The following is a 13,250-nucleotide window of genomic DNA, read 5'->3' as shown; positions in this document are numbered from 1 at the left end:
GTGCTTACTTGGGGTACATTTCTGCAGCAAAGGGTGAGTGAGTATACCTTGCGGGGGGGGGGTTTCCCCCAGACTTCAGGTTCTAATGACATGGATATTTGGTTGTTTTTTGAGCCGGTTACACTATTGGGCCTCATTTAGTATAAACAATAACTTTTGAATTGTTCCAACTACTTCATTTTGAAATGTTTGTTTTTAGGAAGGGCTAAGGAATATTTCAAAGTTCTGTGCTGTTAGCACATAGGCAGGATACACAGTTTCTGCTGCCTGCAAGGACTAACTGAATGCAAACTGTTATCCTGGTTGTCATGGGATGAAAAGGAAGTGAACTTTGCACAAATCTCATCTGCGGTTGTCTGAGACAGAATGTCCCTGAAGAATTAAAATAGCTTCTACCTGTTTGGACTGCTGGGTAGATGGGCCTGTCTGGAGTGACAACTCAAACTGGCATTCCAGCATCTGTCCACAGCTGCTACATTTGAAGTCTCTTAAGTGACAGGTTTTCTTCTTAAATATCTCTAAACCCCCCTGTCACATTGGGGGCCTGTAACTCAAGAGACTTCAAATGAAGCAGTGACTATAGCAGCTGTGGCCAGATGCTGGAATATCAATTTGAGTTGTTACTCCAGACAGGCCCATCTACCCAGCAGTTCAAACACACATGCTAGTGCAGTTGCTGAAATCTTTTAGGATAAATTCTTAGTTGAAAGTTATTCTACTGGCAAAATAAGGCTGGGTGTGGTAATGAGCTTCCAAGATATTCCTTTAGAAGTGCAAATTCCTCTTGAAAACCTTGTGCTGCTAGAGGCCAGAGGTCGCCTGGGATGCCATAGAAACGGGCTGTCGGTAATGGAGCACCAAGCTCTGTGTGGATTTTTTTTTGGCCAGTAAGAGGAGGGCAATAAAAGCATTGCTATGGTGGCAAGAAAAATATATTTTTGGTATAACTGAAAATTATCCTTTTTAAAAAAAATAAACATTTTGATAGCAATAGAAAATCATGATTTGCTGCAGAGTGAAAAGGAAAAGTATTTTTCAATCACAAGACATTATGAGAAAATTGAAAGCTGTTATTGGTGACTTCTTTTGGAAAATGCTAGTTACTTGGCGGCTGTGCTGACTTTCTAGAAGGGCAATATGTTAGGTCACTGAGACAAGCATACAGCCAGCAAAGTCTGAACATTTTATTGGCTTACTATTCAGTGAAAGAATCAAAGCTATTGATCTTTAGGCCTGCTGAAGGTATCTGACACTTTTTGGTATTTCATATACCTGTTCCACCATGTGTTGTGGAGAAAAATCTTCATGATGAGGATGCAAACAATAAAAAGCTGAGAGGTTCTAGCTCTTCCTTAAAGCTGGATTCTAGGCAAACAGCCAAATGGACAGAAGAATTCCATATATGAGCCGCTTTACCTGCTAATGACCTGTTTCTGCCTATCCAGTTTTGTCTGGCAGGGCAGAAAACATGACTATAATCTGCTGTAGTTGAGCAACACTTGTCTTGCCACTCCCACAGCCTGTTACTGGACTGTGAACATAGAAGGAACACACCGATGAGCTCATCTGTCACTCAACTCTCCTCCCTGTATTTGCATGTTTCTTGTTAGCACATGAGTACTGCAGCATGATTGATTGGATCCTGTGCTGCTTCTGCCTTTCCCAGTCTTGGCTCTGTACTGGGGCTATAAAGAAGTTTATACCAAGCACCATTCAGGCACTTGCACTTCTTGTATTTTAAATTACATGTAATGATGTTTTAAAGTGGATCTAAAGCCACAGATACACTCCTCCTTTTCTGCAGTCTTTGACCGGCGTGGGTCGATGAAACTCCTGTGCATGTCTCGGTACACTGGTACCGTATCAAATTGTAGAGGACTGCGATCAGGCAGGTAGGGTTAGTTTATTGCAGAAAAGGCATTGCAAGTTTGTTCTGCAGTAAATAGTCTACCTACTCCCAAGATTTTTAAATCCTGACTTTAGTTCTGCTTTAATGATTACAGAGCTATAGGGTTTTTTTTTTTTTTTTTTTTTTTTTTAGATCTGCCTTGCGTCCATATCAAATTTACTTTGATCGTGATTTCTAGCCTTTCCTCAATCTGAATCTAAACCGTTTTGCTGGAGTTCTGCTTCATGTCCTATCTGCTGTACCCCCAAGGCACTTGTGTAGAATTGCTGTTTTGTGTTCTGAATGGTTGGACTACAAAATTGTCTTACAATGTTATTTCTGCACTTTACAATAAATAATCCTGTGAATCATGCTGTAGAATAATCTATTCCCATAATGATTTGCAAAGACTGTTTCCTTCTCGTATGATCACTGTACATTTGACTGATTGGTTTGTGTGGATACTTGACAAAATTGTCTGAGAGCGTTGAAAAGGAATAAAGTAAAGTATGTTACTTTTGAAAGAGCCGTTTCCTGTCTTTCTTCGTAAATTATTACATCTGCTCTTCACTGCAGCATACTATGGCTAAATCGGTAGAATAAGGATCCTCATTTTCCAAATTATTTCTTTATGATACACTTTGTCCTGGGGAGTATCTTCATCTCTATTGAGATTGTGTTATGCTGCAACCTTCAGGTGATTGGACACTGGCAAAAAGACAGGAAATCCCCCACCTTTAGTCTTACTTTTTTTTTTTTTTTTTTTTTTTTTTTTTTTTTTTTGTCTTTAGAAATGGTTATGTCTGCAGTTGGCTACATTTTCCATGGCTCCATCTGAAAGTAAAAGACTAGCTTTTTCCATTCCCATTTTTCTGACTTTTCTATGTTCTGAGGAATGGTACCCAAACCCAGTGGGCACACAGGGACTGCCTTTTTTTTATTGTTGCAGGTTGGCACTGAACTGACACAATGATTTTCGAACCGGTAGGGTGCAAGAAGGCACTGTTATCTCCCCCCATGCCGCTGAGTTAGGGCCTGTTGCAGTTTTTTGTCGGTCTGCAATCTCCTCCAGTCTCTATAGGTGTACAAAGGAGGGGGATGGTACCTTACCACCTGCCACAGGCCGCCGCCGTGCCGGTCGGGTAGGTACATTGTTACTGTCACTTTCTTTCCCTTTGGTTCCCTGGTGTGTCCGTGCTCGCTGCCCGCCCGTTTTCTGCTGTTTTCGCCACAGATGGTGTCTTCAGAACAAGCCTCTTCTCATGGAGGATCTGCGGGGTGTACCAAGATGGTGCTGGGTTATGCATTTCTGGTTCCGGATGGCGGCCATTTTCCCGGAGCCTGTCTTCGGGAAGACGCAGAGCGGGACACTTGTGACTTCTGGGGGCGGGAGTTTTTGAAAAAAAAAGGTATATGTAATGTGTGTGTGTGTGTGTGTGTGTGTGTATGTATAATTTTTTTTTTTTTTAAAGTAAAAATATATTTTTATATAGAGTGTCTCCCTCCCTATTGGTTTTGTATACCTGGAATGGAGGACATCTACAGCAGTGGCATGTGCAGGTATATCCACCAACCTGCATGGGGTCAACTGAGGGTGGGGCCGGAGCTTAAGCAGGAAGCAGTTAAAAAGGCCCCTCTAAGCAGAGGATCCTGGTGGCTGACCATGTCTGACGCTTCTCCACCCTGCCCTGCAGATCCTGCGAGCCAGGACAGCTCCAAGGTAAGCCAGAATACTCCAGAGTCACCTCTGTCTTAACCTTACTATAAAACTGCCTACTTACAGTCCGCTTTTAACCGCCTACCTCACGGGACCTTTTTTGCTATGCTTGATTTCAGGCAAAGACCCCTAAGGAAAGGGAAAGGCAAAACGTGCTTCATGCAGCCACCAGCTTTCCCCCGAATTTGTATAGTCAAAATGGTGGCCAGAGAATTGGAGGGGTATTTGAAAGATCTGCTCAGTTTTTTCAAGAAAGAAATTCAGAGCACCATGGCGCCACTTCGTTCAGTTATTGAAAAATTGGAAGCGCCATCAAGTGTCAGTCAGACCAGTATCCTGTCTACCAGCGGGACATGCGTTCCTTCAGGTAACAGGGAACTGACAGAGCAAGAAGAGGATTTGGATGAATCTGAACAATCTGAATCAAGGGATGGGCTTTGCTCAGACTCTGATGAGGAAGATGACACTGCAGAGGGCAACCTATTTCCCCTCTGAGGATACGGATAGTCTTAAAGCCATAGCTCACACGCTAGGCATTTAAAGAACCAAAAAAAATGCAGAGCTCACAATACATGACAAGATGTACAAAGGGCTATAACCCAGAACATTCTCTGTACACCAAACCCTCAAAGACAGTCAAAGAATGGGAAGACCCAGAGAAAAAAAAACTCTTTATACCAGCCACAGTCAAACGCAGATACCCGTTTGCAGAGACAGATACCAAAATGTGGGCTAAATGCCCCAAAGTGGATGCCTCTCTGGCAAGTCACAAATAAATCTGACTTAGCCTTTGACGACACAGGTACCTAAAGAGGGCCTGGGAAGCAGGGGCAAGACTTTATTAATCTGGTTAACCCAGCTTCAAGAATTACTGGAGAATTACACACCTAGGGAAGAATTAATAAAAACCATCCCTACACTAACCAGAGCGGCAGCTTTTCTAGCTGATGCCTCAGCTGAAACTGTCAGGATATCTTCAAGGGCCACAGCACTACTCGACTCAGCCCGAAGAGCCCTGTGGGAGGTGATATCTCTAGAAACAGTCCTAGACAGGACCGCAGCAAAGAACAAGGGCTTTCCCCAAACCAAAAAGAAACAAGGGAAGGTGCCCTTTCATCAATTTAAAAAATTCAACAAGCTGGGAGCAAAAAAGCGCTGGGGACAGCAAAACAAAAAAGGCAAGGGTGAATTCATCCTCAAGCCTCCTAACACAGAACAAAAAACAATGACTGTCACCAGTTGGGGGGGCAGACTTGCAGCTTTTTCCCACCAATGGGAGGAAGCAACAAAAAACAAGTTCATTTTGCGCACCATAACCGATGGCTACGCAATAGAATTCTCCACCTGTCCCCCAACCAAGTACCTAGCAACCATACTGCCAAGGGACAATGATTGAGCAAAGGCCTTTATAGAATCCCTGCAGAACCTACTGGATCAGAAGGTGATTCGCCATGTACCTCAAGAAGAGGAACAAAGGGGCTTTTACTTCCATATCTTTGCAAAAAAGAAAACGTCGGGCAAGCTAAGACTTATACTAAACCTCAAACCACTCAACCGAGGGATAAAATACAAGAAATTCACAATGGAGTCTTTTTACTCGATCAGGAACATCCTACCACAGGAGACATTCATGGCAACACTAGACCTACAGGATGCCTACTTACATGTCCCCATAAGGGAGGATCATCAAAAATTCCTGAGGTTCGCAATACAAGGACCAACAACTACTTTACACCTACAATATGCAGCTCTGCCTTTCGGCATCTCTTCGGCACCAAGAATCTTCTCAAAGATAATGGTGGAAGATTTAAAAGGTCTAAGACAACAAGGTATTGGCATAATACCGTACTTGGATGACCTACTGTTCTTTGCGGACTCGGCAGAAATCCTAGAGAACAATCTGCGCACAAGTATGTCCTATCTGCAAAACCTGGGATGGATAGTGAATGCAGAAAAATCTCAAATGACCCGAAGCCAGAGAGTGGTATATTTGGGATATGTGCTGGACTCCAGACTAACAAAAACTTTCCTAACGGAACAAAAGAACGAAAAAAATCACACAGGCTATAACCTCCCTAAGAGGGACCAATGCCATAACAATCAGACAAGGAATGACCATACTAGGACTGATGACGTCTTCCATTCCAGCCATCACCTGGGCACAGATTCACATGAGACCTCTACAGAACTGCATACTGTCTCAGTGGGATGGCAGCCACTCATCCCTAGACAAGTCCATTCCTGTTCCAACCACAGTCAAGCAAACACTCCAATGGTGGCTCAATCCACTTCGATACATTGCAGGGCGCAGATGGGCTCAATCCGATCCAATCAGGATCACCACCGATGCCAGCGCCCTAGGCTGGGGGGCACACATGAAGGGGCTCTGCTCACAAGGAAAATGGACCACCAAATGGTCCCAAGCCTCCTCAAATTTGAGAGAGCTAAAGGCTGTGGGGGAAGCATTAAAAGCGTTCAAGCCAGCGATCTAGGGGAGAGATGTAAAGGTGCAATCAGTCAACGCCACGACTGTGGCATACCTAAAGCAAGGCAAGGCAAGGTGGGACGAAGTCCCGAAATTTGATGAGCCTGACGGAGAGAATTGAACATAAAGTCAATATCAGGTATTCATATGAGAGGAACAGATAATACGTTGGCAGACTTCCTGAGCCGGAAGACCATAAAACAGACAGAGTGGTCACTGAACCAAACAACCTTCACACAAATCACTCAAAAATGGGGAGTACCCGAGGTAGATCTATTCGCCTCCAAAGCAAATGCAAAATCACCAATATTCTCTCTGGACCCTGCAGATGACAACAGCGGAGTAGATGGCAATTGTGTTATGCATTCCCTCCAACTGCTATAATTCCAAGGGTGATTCAAAAAATAAAGGCAGAGAAAGCAACGGTGATACTAATAGCACCACACTGGTGCTATTGGTTCAGCCACTTGAAAAACCTCAGCATACAATCTAAGCTGACACTGATGGACCGGCTGGATCTCCTGTCACAGTCAACCACCCGATTCACAGAATCCTGAAGCTTTCGGCTTGGTTACTGAAAGGGTAAGACTTCAGAACAAAGGGCTGTCAGACAAAGTGATCAATACCATCTTAAACAGCAGGAAGCCTCCTGGAACAGAAACCAACCGATTTCCAACAGAGGGATAATCCCAACAATTCTGAATTTCCTACAAGATGGAGCAGACAAAAATATCTCTCCAGGCACATTGAAGGTACAAGTTGCAGCACTCTCCTCGGTCATGGACACCAGACTAGCAGAGGATCCGCTGATAACGCGATTTCTAATATCGCTTAAAAGAGCTAGACCAGCCAAAATGAATAGAACTCCAACTTGGAATATGGCCACAGTACTTAAAGGTTTTCTTTCCCCTCCATATGAACTGATGGAAAATAGCTCAGACAAAAACTTCACTTTAAAGACTGCACTCCTTCTGGCCCTGGTATCAGCCAGAAGAGTGAGCGAAATCAAAGCTCTGTCTATAATGGAACCATACTGCCTAATACATTTAGACAAAATAATTCTCTCTCCAGATCCGGCCTTTCTCTCTCTCTATATAAATATTTTTTTAAACTCCTTTTCAGTATCGGTTTTTGGCCTAGTGCATCCTTGATCTCTGGTTTTGGCACCAAAATTTCCTTTCGGTGCACCCCTAATTGTCATGCTGGGATACCCATCCATGACCCATTTTGAATGCCCTTGGTGAGGGAAGGAGGTTCTTGCTCAAAATTTGACGGTACATGGCCCCGTCCATTGTCCCTTTGATGCAGTGAAGTTGTCCTGTCCCCTTTAGTAGAAAAACATCCCAAAAGCATAATCTTTCCACCTCCCCATGTTTGATGGTGTGGATAGTGTTCTTGGGGTCATAAGCTGCATTCCTCCTCCAAACAGGTTGAGTTGATGCCAAAGAGCTTGATTTTTGTCTCATCTGACCACAACACTTTCATCCAGTTCTGAATCATTCAGATGTTCATTAGCGAACTTGAGATGGGCCTGTATGTGTGCTTTCTTGAGCAGGGGGACCTTGCAGGCACTGCAGGATTTCAGTCCTTCACGGCGTAGTGTTACCAATTGTTTTCTTGGTGATGATTGTCGCAGCTGCCTTGAGATCATTGAACAGATTCTCCTGTGTCATTCTGGGCTGATTCCTCACTGTTCTCATGATCATTGAAACTTCCCAAGGTGAGATCTTGCATGAAGACCGAGGGCGATTGACAGTTATTTTGTGTTTTGTTCCATTTGCGAATAATCGCACCAACTGTTACCCTCTCACCAAGCTGCTTGGCGTTGGTCTTGTAGCCCATTCCAGCCTTGTGTAGGTCTACAATCTTGTCCCTGACATCCTTGGACAGCTCTTTAGTCTTGACCATGGTGGAGAGATTGGAATCTGCTTGCTTCTGTGGACAGATGTCTTTTATACAGGTAATAAGCTTGAGAGTAGGAGCACTCCCTTTAAGAGAGTGCTCCTAATCTCACCTCGTTATCTGTGTCGATAAGATTTCTGGCTTCCAGGTGTCTTCTATAAAGGATCAAATACTGATTTACATACCCTGGCAGAATTTGATTTCTTGGCCATTTTTCAGAGAATATGAATAATGCCCCGTACACACGGTCGGATTTTCCGAAAATGTCCGATTGGAGCGTGTTGTCGGACATTCCGACCGTGTGTGGGCTCCATCGGACATTTTCTGACACACAAAGTTTGAGAGCAGGCTATAAAATTTTCCGACAACAAAATCCAATCGCGTCAATTCCGACCGTGTGTGGCCAGTTCCGACGCGCAAAGTGCCACGCATGCTCAGAAGAAATTTCGAGACGGAACAGCTCGGTCTGGTAAAATTAGCGTTCGCAATGGATACAACACTTTCGTCACGCTGCAATGTAAAAAATGGTTTAACACAGTGCGCTCTGTTCATCTTTATAATGTGAGAAGAATGAAGTAGGTTTGCTGCTCGTATTCACACAGACTTCTCACAAACTCCTTTCTTTATTATTTATCGGGATTCCCTCAATATATTTTGATTTGTCACATCTGACCAATTTTTTTTTGTTTGTTTTTAATTGTACAAAATTTTGTTTCAAGGCTTCCTCACCAACAAACTGTTTATTTTTAATGAAAACACACATAGGCAAATATAATTGAACCAAAAATTCCTTTATTAAGGGCTCAGAACCAAAGAGGGAGGCAACACTGGAGAAACAGCAGAAATTGGTGAAGCCTTTGGCCCCCAGGGCACACATCAATTATTTTACTGCAAAATTGGTGGCATGAGGAGTCCGTATCTAAGGGAGTGCAGTCTGGTCCAGAAGTCACAGAGATCCGGAAAGCAGCAGATAACATCTGTGTCCCCAGGCTGTGGTACTACAAGAGACTGCATCTTTTGTCAGACCAGACGGAACCCAGGGCCATCATTCTCTGGTCTTCCTTCCACGCTTTCTTCCACGCTGTGGCTGTGGTGGTGGAGTTGTGGCAGCAGGAGGAGGATGGTCCAACTCAATCACGTCGGTATTGGGTGTGATTTCGCCACTCACCCCCTTAGTTAGGACTTTATAAATAAGTTTCTCACACATGAGGCGTTGGCCCTTCTGTATGCCCTTCAGTTTCCCACTATCCGGGTGGGATTTCTGGTTATCACCTGTAGTCAATGTTATTTCCGGGGACACGGGGGAGGAGCGTGAGATGCCGGAACGTCCTGTCTGACGCATGTTTCTCCTCCCTCCCTCTCCCCTTGACACTCTTAGGGAGGTATCATATGACAGGGGAAGGTCACCGAGCGAGCTCTGCGCTCTGACATCACTTCCCTGTGTTGGTCTTGTGGAGGTCGGGCGGCGCTGACTGAGACTTCCTGTCTCTGTGTCTATTGGCCGTCAGCTCCGTCCGCCCCCGGTTGTTCCTCCCTCCCTCTCTTTTCGACACCCTCAGGGAGGTATCACGTGACAGGGGAAGGACGTAGAGCGAGCTCTGCTCTCTGACGTCACTTCCCTGTGTTTGTCTCGTGGAGGTCGGGCGGCGCTGACTGAGACTTCCCGTCTCTGCAGCTATTGGCCGTGTGCTCCGCCCGCCCCCAGAGACGCTGTCCCTGATTGGCACTGACTCCCCTATAGTTTTATACAGAGACAGAAGTGTCAGCAATGGGAGTACTGTGCGAGAAGGTTTAGTTTTGTACATTCCCTTTCAGTATTAAACGTTTTAATCAACCAGTATTGTATTATTCAATTGTTGATTAATGTGAGGTCTGTTTAATAACATCCAACAAGTTAATCACACACCATGAATGCAAATGAATGATGCTTCACACCTGCTATGTTCAGCTAGGTGTGATCAGGTGACCCCATTGACCCAATGGGGAAGGCCGTTTGACAGCACATACAATTTGCTTTCTTGAATGTTTTTCTCATAAATATAAGGCAACTTGGAGGGGATGCTGTATGCCCCAGTAGACGATCCATTGATCGAAACGCGTCGGTGGCTTTCAGCATCCTTCTTGTTGCCCATCTTTGTTTTTATACCCTGTGATCACATTTTATTGTTACCTGGTTTTTTTAGCAATAAAAATCCCACTTTGCTCATCTACACTATGTGGAGCCTGTTTATTTTTTCTCCACATATCAACTGAGAGATCAAACCAGCATCCACTTCAGTTTTTTACGTGACGCACTGTGCCCTCTGATTCGCACCTTGGCCATCCTTTGGGAGGATCCATCTGGCGGCCCCGGGAGATCCACAACAGAGTTTGACCCAGAAGGTTCGCAGAGCTGTGATGTCCGCTTTCAGGCCCTGAGAGGCAACCCGCTCGAGTGACTCCCTGTCGCTGACAAGGGAGTCCAGTGTATCTGGTAAGAGTTTCTTACACACCATCTTTACCCAGTCACATGTAGTTGTGGGATACAGCTTTGGGATGATCTGACGATTTACCTGTGTTTGAGCATTTGCCGTTTCACATCTACACATCATTTCCAGTGGGACAATCCACGCATATTTGGTTTTTTATTCACTCACTGGACTTCACTCATTTTTATTGAGAGACTTATAAGTTTTATTATTGCTGTGTTCACCATTTATGGACATTTGTTTTTACAGCTGTTTTCTTGATTGAAGACTTTTTGCACAATTTATGCGCTACATTTTACTTTTATATGATGGAAAGTATGGACCTTACCCCAACCCCAATGTCCAAAAGGCCAAGATAATGGCGAAAGTGGTCAAGAGTCTGCACTGGAATTTCGGGGTACGACGATCGAAAGATCAGCTCAGGAAACGGTGGTCGGACCTCAAATTAAGAGAACACGAGCAGTACAGAAAGATCCGGAGAGTGTTGCAAAAAAGTAAGTAGTTGTGCTGTGTTCCTATTCTTTTTATGTTTATTACGTTCGTGCTGCTCCATGTGCTTTTCTTAACTGTTATCCAGTTTAAAATGGCAACTTTCATGTTCATGGGCACATTATTCGTTCGTATCAAACATTTTTCTTTCGGCCTATAAAACACCATTGTTTTGGCCATATGCATTTGACCACATTTTTTAGGGCTACTTGTATGAAAATAATTTGGTTGTGTAGATGGGTTTGTTACTAGAATGAAATGCAAACTGGATTCTGTGTAAGGAGAGGACACTCAGCAGCAGTTTTCACATCTGGACACTGGAGCACTAGTGTGGGACACAAGAACACCCTTTTTATTAGGGGGCCCACACAGGTGTTCCAGTGTATACTATAGGGGGGTCTCCATCTGTGAAGCTTGTACAAAACAGGTAAAGTATTGAAGCTTGACAAAGGACACTAAAAATTCTACATCTTGGAACTCTGCCAAAACAGACAATTGTACCCCACTTCCAAGCAATGTTTCATATTTATAGTTCTGCCATCAAATATCTGTGTGCTAAGTATACCATTTTTTTTAACATAGGGGAGAAAAGACTCGGAGGACACCCCTCATCCAAGGAGACCAGAGACCCCCCACCTCTAGAAGAAGGGGAAATCCCCCAAAGACAAGAAGAGCAGGAGGAGGAAGACGTGGTGGAAATTGGCACCACAACAGGTGAGTGTCTGCCACCACAGGCTCAGATAAGAGATGGATGCCGGCATATTTATAATACATGTTTTTTTTTGGTTTCTATCTTTTTAGGTGATCGTGATGTTGTGGATCCAGGGCATTTCACCTCGGAAAGTGCACAGATCCTGATCGGGGAGATCATGGGGTGTAATGTTGCATTGGAAAACATCCAGAAAAACATAAATGATGTTATTCAAAAAAATAATAACATCATTGATGTTTTGGGGAGAGTTTAAAACCCCTCCAAATCCCTTTGTTTTATGGTGTACTACATTTTTTTCATTTTTTGTCTAATTGTAGAAAAGCCAAATTTTGAGGATGCACACAGTGTGTCAACATGTGCTATCTGCCATCACGGGAGATCAGTGGATGCGTTTTGGGGGTGCAACCCCTTCCTCAATAATAAAGTAGATGTGAGGAAGGGGTGGCTCCCCCAAAACACATCCCTTGATCCCCGTGATGGCAGGTAGCACATGTTGACATTCAGGTATTTGTGTGCATCTTCAAAATTTGGCTTTTCCGGGGGTGACTTCACCCCATCTGAACGCAATATCAAACACAGTTCCTAAATACTCATGTCTGATATTGCCTTCAAGTTCTACCAAATGTGAACTTTGTAAGTTCAAGATTTGTGTCTTTCTTGTGTGTTTTTAAACATGCCTGTTTTTACCTTAAATGGACATTTCTACTTTTTCTAATGCCACCCTAAAAATTGTTATACAACAAACATGTTAGTTTGTTGTAAAAACCTTTTCTAAATGCACATGTGATTGTGCAGGTATTAAAAAGATTGTTAATCAAGAATGTGTGGATTATTGTCTCAACACTACAACACATTTGGGGTGCTCTAATTGGGGTTTTCTGTGACAATGGGTGTTAGTTCCTAAGGGAAAATTCACTTTGCACTACAAGTGCAGTTTCAACTGCACTTGTAGTGCAAAGTGTCTTTGCCTTTAGTAAATAACACCCAACAGTGCTTTGTATAAGGTTACACAATCATGCCATTTTCAGGACTCACCACATTTCTGTCAGGGTCAGCTAAAACAAACACAAGCAGGAAATGTCACCAAAGATTTGCTTAATGTTTTTTTTTTATTTGATAAAGGTTTCACACATTGTCTGGCATATTGATAGCCCCCCTACCCGCAAAGAATTCAAGGTATCTTAGCCGGACATCACGGGCACTCAGGGAGGGCAAGCCAGGACGGCCACTTTCAAGAGCCGTCAGGGTTGGTTCATTTTGAATTCCGGCCTCAGGCCCAACTGAGCCAGCATAGTTGGCAGAATGTTGCCGTAAAAAGTTGTGTAGAACACAGCACACCAGGATAATATGATTCAGTTTATACTCCGCCATATGTATGGGTGTAAGAAATAGGTGGAACCGGCTGGCCATGATTCCAAACGTGTTCTCCACCACTCTTCTGGCTCTGGCCAGCCGGTAATTAAAAACCCGCTGGTCTGGGGTGAGGGTCCTCATCGGGAATGGCCGCATAAGATGGTCCCCCAGCGCAAAGGCTTTATCCGCAATGAAGACGAATAGGAGTCCTTCCACATTGTCTTCTGGAGGTGGCA

This window comes from Aquarana catesbeiana, linkage group LG03 (assembly GCF_042186555.1).
Source record: "Aquarana catesbeiana isolate 2022-GZ linkage group LG03, ASM4218655v1, whole genome shotgun sequence".
Classification (NCBI taxonomy): domain Eukaryota; kingdom Metazoa; phylum Chordata; class Amphibia; order Anura; family Ranidae; genus Aquarana; species Aquarana catesbeiana.
The sequence above is the reverse complement of the archived record's forward strand: the minus strand, read 5'-3'. Positions refer to the sequence as shown.